Below are 8,182 nucleotides of genomic sequence, written 5' to 3'. Positions count from 1 at the left end.
GAGTTTACAAACTGGGGGAAAAGTTTGCGACTACAACAATAATATTTATAGTTTCATCATTTGTTCGCAGCTTTGTGAAATGTATCTGGGTAAATGGCTATCCCAGCAGCAGACGCAAAGTTAGGGATGCTTAGCTAGCTTGCAGGGTGGGGAGAGGTCATGAGATTTTGTGCTGCAGACTGTATAAGCGCAGGAGGCAGGAAAACCAGCTTCCCTGCCTCCTTGAAGGTCCGTGTCCAGCTCCCCACTCCCTTCAGTTCGGCTGATGGCTGGGGGTAGCTGTCAGCATTAAAGCCCTGCAGAAGTCCGGCAGCTGCGAGGGTCGGACGCGTGGCTGTGCGGGGCCGGGAGCAGCGGGCTCTCGGCGGAGCTGCTAGGGCCCGCGGAGATGGAGTGGCCAGAGGCACGGCTGCAGGGAGCCGAGCAGCTAGCAGGGCATCTCTTCACACGGCAGTTTATCACCCAGCACATCTTAGCTTTCACTTACTGCAGATGGTGGCAAAAGGCCTAGCCTAGAAGTTACTTCCTTAGAGGAAAAGGCTATGAACTGTTACAGTTAAAGGATAACTACAACAGCCATTTACTCTTGCTCCATTTATCTACCTGGTCAGATTTTTGTTCTTAGAAAAACAGAAGAAAGCTTCGTTAACTGATTCGTGTTTGCCAATAGGAAAAATTAGCTAGTTCAGTATAATTTTCCCAGTCATCCAGGTGTGGCCTCCAGTCACCACTTTGGGAGCAGCTCCCTTCGATTTGAATGCAGACCTTGCTGCTGCCAGTCACGCCCTGGCAGGAGGGTTATGGCTGAACAACAGGAGCAGTGTCTCCGTGAAATGACTGCACTCTGCTTTTTCCAGAGGATCCCTGCTACCCCTGCTATGTAGGATGGAGGATATGCAGTCTGAGGATATACTAAGGCACTGTAGTCTATCTCCTTAGTTAGAAAAGGAAGTGAACAAGGCGAAAAGGGCAGTGCATTAAAATAAATACCATCCCAGACTCCAACAGATTCCTTGGCTCTGAGCAATTATGAATAATGCTGGGTACATGGGTTGAAACTTACTTCAGGCTGCAGTTTCATAGTCATTTCAAGCTAACCTAGGCTGGCACCGCTTGTGAACGATGCAGTCTCCCCTGCCTGTCTGTCCCCAGCAAAGCTATTTCCTCTTTTTGCCCCCCTCTTCTTCCTCCCCCTTCACACACAGAGCAACTTTATTTGTCTCTGTGTGGCATGCAGCGGGGCAGGTGGTTCACCCAGAGGGACAACCCCACTGCTCCCAAGCACGCTTTCAGCCTCCCCGTGCTCCCTTCCAGGTTAGAGCCGCCCTGATAACAACAGCAAAAAAAAGTCCCCATAAACAGCAGAGAAGGCTTTTACTAACTGAGCTAGGCTTCCTGGTGTGGGGTGGGGCTGGAGGGTGGTACAGTGACATCTTCTAGCAGCAATGACCATACAGCAACATGCTCCGAGTGCTGTGAAACAGGGGCACAGTGAAGACACTTGGACTTGAAACGCCCTGGAGTTGGCACTAACTCCAGTATTTGCTAGCCTAATGCTGTTTTACGTTCTTGCTTGTAACACATTAACTTGTAGAGGTCGCAGCCCATCAGCCCTGGTGAACTGCCCAAATACAGGCAAGCAAAATGCTATTTACACTTTTAAATTGTTTGGCCTGTCAAGATATTGATACCCTTCCATTCCCGTGTTGATCTGTGGATTCTGTAATGGGATATTGGCCTCAAGTAACATTTTGGAGTTGTTAATCCTATTGGTCAGGCAGCCCAAGCGGAACTCAGAAATCACAGAGAAAGTATGTGCCCATGTGCATACACCTAATTCTACTTTTCCTGAAGTTTATATGTATTTTCATGAGTGCAACCTCAATCTCACAACTGAACCTGTACGCTTGTTTTAAGGTGACTGCACAAGACAAAATATGACTGAAGTGCAGCAGCCTTATTTAGGATACTTAAAAACAAATTCCAAATCAAATCAGGTCAACAAAAAGTCCCCTGGGATCATTTCTCAGGTCCCATGCTCATTCTGCAGGATACTGGCTTGCTCCTGCATTAGAAGAGATGAACAACTCTAAGTACAAATCAGGTGCAAATGTTATTGAGATCTGCTCTTCACTGCCAGAGATATGCAAAGGGTTCCCATATAAGCAGCTCTGTGGAGAGGGACCTGGGTGTCCTGGTGGACGACAGGTTAACCATGAGCCAGCAGTGTGCCCTGGCTGCCAAGAAAGCTAATGGGACCCTGGGGTGCATTAAGAGGAGTGTGGCCAGCAGGTTGAGGGAGGTTCTCCTCTCCCTCTACACTGCCCTAGTGAGGCCTCATCTGGAGTACTCTGTCCAGTTCTGGGCTCCCCAGTTCAAGAAAGTTGAAGAGCTACTGGAGAGAGTCCAGCGGAGGGCAACAAGGATGATGAGGGGACTGGAACATCTCTCCTATGAGGAGAGGCTGAGGGAGCTGGGCTTGTTCAGCCTGAAGAAGAGAAGGCTGCGAGGGGACCTAATATATGCTTATAATTATATCTGAAGGGTGGGTGTCAGGAGGATGGGGCCAAGCTCTTTTCAGTAGTGCCCAGCTACAGGACAAGGGGCAATGGGCACAAACTGAAGCACAGGAAGTTCCGTCTGAACATGAGGAAGAACTTCTTCCCTCTGAGGGTGACGGAGCACTGGAACAGGCTGCCCAGGGAGCTTGTGGAGTCTCCTTCTCTAGAGATATTCAAGACCCACATGGACAAGGTCCTGTGCAGCCTGCTGTAGGTGACCCTGCTTCGGCAGGAGGGTTGGACTAAATGACCAACAGAGGTCCCTTCCAACCCCTACCATTCTGTGATTCTGTGATAAACAAGCACTGTTTACAGAATATCTTCTCAGTAGTGGCCCTCTGCTGTTAAATATTAATTCTCAGGAATGTACATGTTGTGCAACCTTTTTATGTGCTATTTGGATCTGTTAGCAATTTGTAAGAATGCTTTTGGTAATTTAGGATCAAAGCATAGGTTTGGGAGAAAGTTTCCTACACAAAATGTAGGAATACACATATTAAAGAGTAAACTTTTTTTTTTTTTAGTAAAGGTGCCCTGAAGTTTGTGTTCCAACCATTGTATTATTAGAAGGAAGAGCAGAATAAGCCTTGACAGTTGGTCCCACCTGGTATATTTGCATTCAGCCGGTGCAAGAGAACAGACACACAAGTGGTAAAAACAAGCTGGCAAAAAAAGCTGGGGAACTAAACGTCAAGATTTGGGATCATTTCTGGGGAGACAAAGCAAGCAAGCATACTATTTTTAATGCAAAGTTCCTGTCCAGAGCAGCACAGGCGAGAGGTCTCTGCTCCACCTGTTGGTGGAGGGCAAAGAGGAAAATCCTTCACAGAGAAATGAAGAGGGAGCACCCGTGTCTGCCGCGGAGTGTGCAGCAACAGTTACGCGCAGGCTGAGTTACGTTTGTCTCTGGAGCAGAGAGAGTGAATCAGAAACTCCCAGGGAGACCAAAGGAGGAAAAAAGGGAGTTACCTTCTTGCCAGTGAGATCCCTGCCTGGCCTACAGTGACAGCCTGAGAGGGATGCTTGGGCCAACACACCTCGCTGTCCAAACCACACAGGTTTTTTTTGGGGAGTGGAGGTGATTTTGTGGTTTAGTCCAGATCCGTTACATTGGAGTGCTTTGGCCTCTGGCTGTGAAAGGAGCCCACCAGATTGTCAGCAGAGTATCGCATCTTCTAGCACCTAAGAGGACTTACTGTTTGTTGTTTTATGGCCTGTTCTGCCTTTTTTTTTCCTTTAATAAAAACCTCCAATTTGCAGAGTCTTTGTTTAATTATCAGTGTCACCCAAGGTTGATCTGCTCAGTATTGAGAGGATTCCAGGAAAAGAAGCCAGTAGAGTTATCTGTCAAGAAGTATTACATCTGGTGTCATTACATTTCCGTGAAAGGTTTCATTTGGTGATTTGCCGGGGTAGTGGGGATACATTTAGAGCTTGTCTGTGGGAAATCAGTGACCATGAGAAAAAACACTCACAGAGTGCATAAATGGCAACGTGTTAAAACATTTGTGTGCGGAGATTCAGACTGATCCTGACAGGCAGAGGTATCTGGTATCTAGAATATGCACTTAAGAGCGAGTATCTCATCCAGTGAAGCACAAGACACAGCAAAATGTTCAGGACGGTGTCGCTGTGTCAGAGCTGTCCATATTTGTAGATTCTACAACCTCAGAGTGTGCCTGAACAACAGTGCCATTTCAGTGTCCGAGAGCCTGATTGTCATCAGGGACATTTTTCAAAATGCCCATAGTAGGGAGAAATTGCCCCCCTACATCTGAAGCCAGGAAAAATTCTTCCAGGAGTCGTGGTGACTCAGGAACAGCCAAGCTTTGCCAAGCTGGAACAAGTTCAGAGGCAGCACTGCCTATGATCAATTCATTACATAAACCTCAGATAAGGGAGTGGCAAGAAACTTTCCTGCCACCAACCACGAAAAACAGTTGAGGGGAAACAAAGCAACCACTGCACGGGCTTTTAACAATCTGCTCAGTCTCGGTAGCGTAAGGGCCCCAAAGGGCCTGGTAGTAAATACAGAAGAAATCGAAACCAGAGATTAAGCTGCTGTGCTGAGCCATAATGTCGTTTCTTCTAATATCTCCAGGCACAGACAGCAGCTGCAGTTAAGTAGATAGCCTTAGGAAATAACTTCTTAGTACAAGAAAGGAGGAGAAAAGTCATTTTCTTGCCTCACATTCTTTTTGCAGGATACGTTGCTCAAGTTACAAAACTGCTACGAAATACAAGAACAAAAGAGACAACCTTTTGCAGCAAGGACCAACAGAAGTTAAAAACACATAACTGGATTCCAGGCAAGGTCCCACCCAGGTTTCCATGAACTGATGAGTTTCTCTGGGCATCAAACCAGTGGTCTCACATGTAGGATCCCACTGCCTCAGGGCTGGTAAAGCCTCTGAGCACAGGGCTCAGTAGAAACAAAATGCAAAACAAGATTTGAAACTGTTTCATACTAAAGCTGTCATAATTCAGTACTTGGTCTCGTGTACATGGTGATGTAAATCGCCAGACCGGTGCAACTGTTATCCTACCTGCTGTGCAAGAAAATGCTGTCAAAATCCAGGGGCGAGAAGAAACAGCTTATGGTCACGGTTTAAGCAGTCTTGCAACACCTCAGCATGTCCTGGAGAGTGCCAGGTTGGAGGAATTAGCCAGAAGCATTGATTTGTTCAAATGAGTTCACACTTGGGAAAACTCTATAGAACACATACCAAAAGGCTCCTAAAAATTTTACAACAGCCAGGAATATGAGAAAGACATACCAATGTAACACCTGTCCTGACGAACGTGGGAAGCGGGGGCAAAGGAAAGAAAAAAAAAAATAAGTCACAAAAAGGCCTAAGCAGATGCCTTCATAAAATCCATACTTACGCCTCTGCTTTTGAAATACTAGAGTCTGAAAATTCCTGAGGATTTAGTAGGAACTTCTGGGATTCATCCAGAATTAAGCTATAGTTGTCAAGCTAATGAAAGGCAATTTGAGAAGATCCCCAAAGTCCTAAATCTTCCGAGGAGAAACTTTAGCCTCTTTTAGGACTTAACATGAGAAGAGGTTGGACAGGAGCCATTTCTCCCCCGGAGGCTGCCATTTGTCAGCCCAGAACAATCAGGTACGTTTTGCTCCTTTCTCCTCTCGGGGCTGTGTCTCACAGTGCAGTACGCCCAGGTCTGGGCAGGAGAGCTTTCTAGGAGGGCTCTGCCCAACAGCTTCCCAAGAGGCTGGTGCGGCACCGCGTGAAATCCAGGGCTATCCTGTTTAGCAACTCAGAGGAGAGTGAAAGCTTTTGTAACTACTTGAGTGAAAATTAAACCTTATGGGTACCTCTTCTGTGGTATGAAAATACCTTTTGTTACCTCAATTCAAGTCTTTTCTCACGTGCCTCATGAGATGCGCTCTCTGCTAAGCTATGTAAGAGGCCCACCCTAGACCAGCCCCGCTTGCACAGTGGAACTGGATGTTCATGCAGTGGCTGCACCGACATAAATACATCAGTCTCACTGCCCTCGCTCATCCTGGGGGAAAAGAAAGTTTGTGTGCAAACAGAACCTAGAGAGGATCTTCCTAAGGAGATTGGGTGAGAAATCTGAATAACCAAACACCTCTTCATGGACTGAACTTGTTAGGGGCATGAGAAATGAACCCCATGCTATTTCCAGTATTATCATGGTACTTTTCCTTCACGTATGACAACAGGTCTTTGCAGTGCTTTATCACCATCACATTAGGGGTCAAACGCAGCACTTCAATTGCAAAACATACTAAAGCTTCCTGTTAAGTCTCAGTTAGGTACAAAATACATTAAAAAACAAATTCCTTGACCACTGCTCCTCTCCACAGTTTGAGTAGAGGAGTATAAGACTGTCACATGCCCCAGAAGTAATTAATCTGCCAATGACTTTATTCCATCTTTGCACTTCCTTCACAGCCAGGTTCAGGCCAGGACAACAGACAGGGCTTAGCCCGACACAGAGGAATTCTCCAGTTAAGTGGCCTAGATCAGATCTGAACCAAAAACCCAAATACCCAAGCAAACAAAACCCCCCCTAAAAGTAATACAAAAAGGAAAAAAAAAAGACCACCACCCCACCAAACCCCATAACTTTGTAAAAACAGTCAGATAAGCTCAGACTAAAAACCCACCTAGCCCACTGTCCTCCCTCTGAAAGAGGCCACCAGCAGTGAGCATGTGGGGAAGGGAGTAAGATCAGGACAAAAGTAAAATGATAATTTCAAGTACCTTAGTAAGTGCTCAGCTAGGTAATATTTCATTTGTTTTTAATTGAAGTCTACCATCTTTATAGTTGCATGATTTTTCTTAAAGTGAAGGAATAAGGAGAGAGGAGGAAGTTTAGCAACACCATAATTAACTACTTAGGGTAAATCCTCCCATCAGATTCATGAGACAGATTTCAGATAAGCAGCTCAAATGAAGGATTATCTTGCTAGCAATGCGGAAACGTTGATCAGCTTGATATTTCCATTCTGCAGACAAGAGTTCACACTGGCTGCTCACTATTTTCTGCAAGGAGCTAAATCTCTACAAAGGTAGCAGTTCTGATTCAGAAGGGATTTTGTTTTTAAAACCCCTGCACATGACCATCTTGTACTTGTCTGTTTTCAGGCAGAAATGAGATCTGAATATAAATGACGCTCAGCTACGCGGTTTGAGAAGGGTTACTAGGCAGATGGATGCCCTGATGGCATGATGGATGAGGTGGAGCACACTGCATACGTGCTAATACGGTGTCTTAACACAAACATTAGCACTTAAGAGCATCACAGAGTACTCAAGCATTCGGGAAATATGAAGTTCAGTAAAAAAAATAATCTCCTATGGTTATTATGCTCCCCTCAGCATATGTTCAATGACATTTAAAGACAAATGGAACCCATCTAGTCAGTGTATTTAAACTTCCAGGAAAAAAGATCCCGTCCATCATCAGGAAAAGACTGAAAAAAGTACACAGAATTTAAACTGGAGCCTTCTCACATGCGTAACAGTCTTGCATACACCAGTCTTGTCTGGTGTCTGGGCAATCAATGCAACTGAACAAGTGAGATACTTCCATTCCCCGTGGAAAGGATGGATAACATGTCATGGCATCTCATGCCTATCTCTTAACCCACCTGCTTTTTCCATGCCCTTTTCAGCCCTTTTGCTTAACTCAGAAGTGGCAGTGACGGCTTTAACAAAATCCTAGTTTTAGGATCTAAAAGCAGTTGCAAACTGCTTTGGATGGGGCTCAGGGGCCTCTATCTCTTAATTCTCTACACAGTAGAAAACTACACACACACTTTAGCTAGTTACGTTTTTAACAAGAGAGGATCCAGAAGCATTTGGAAAAAAAAAAGATAATACAAGAGAGTTGCTATCGCTGCACTCACAGAATTAGTACCACCCTTCAGATTTCGTTACTTGAGTATGGACTGCATATTGGACCAGAGCAGACATAAGAAATCCTATATCTCCAAGAAAATTGTTTCCACTTCCATTGTTTGACTTTAAATATAACAATACATATAATAAGTAAAAATATAATTTTCCATCATGAGAAAAGGTACTGTAGTCATGTCACACAATTTATTTATGTCTTAGATGTTCATA

Source organism: Opisthocomus hoazin, chromosome 3 (assembly GCF_030867145.1).
Source record: "Opisthocomus hoazin isolate bOpiHoa1 chromosome 3, bOpiHoa1.hap1, whole genome shotgun sequence".
In the NCBI taxonomy this organism is placed as follows: Eukaryota; Metazoa; Chordata; class Aves; order Opisthocomiformes; family Opisthocomidae; genus Opisthocomus; species Opisthocomus hoazin.
This window is presented reverse-complemented; position numbering follows the sequence as displayed.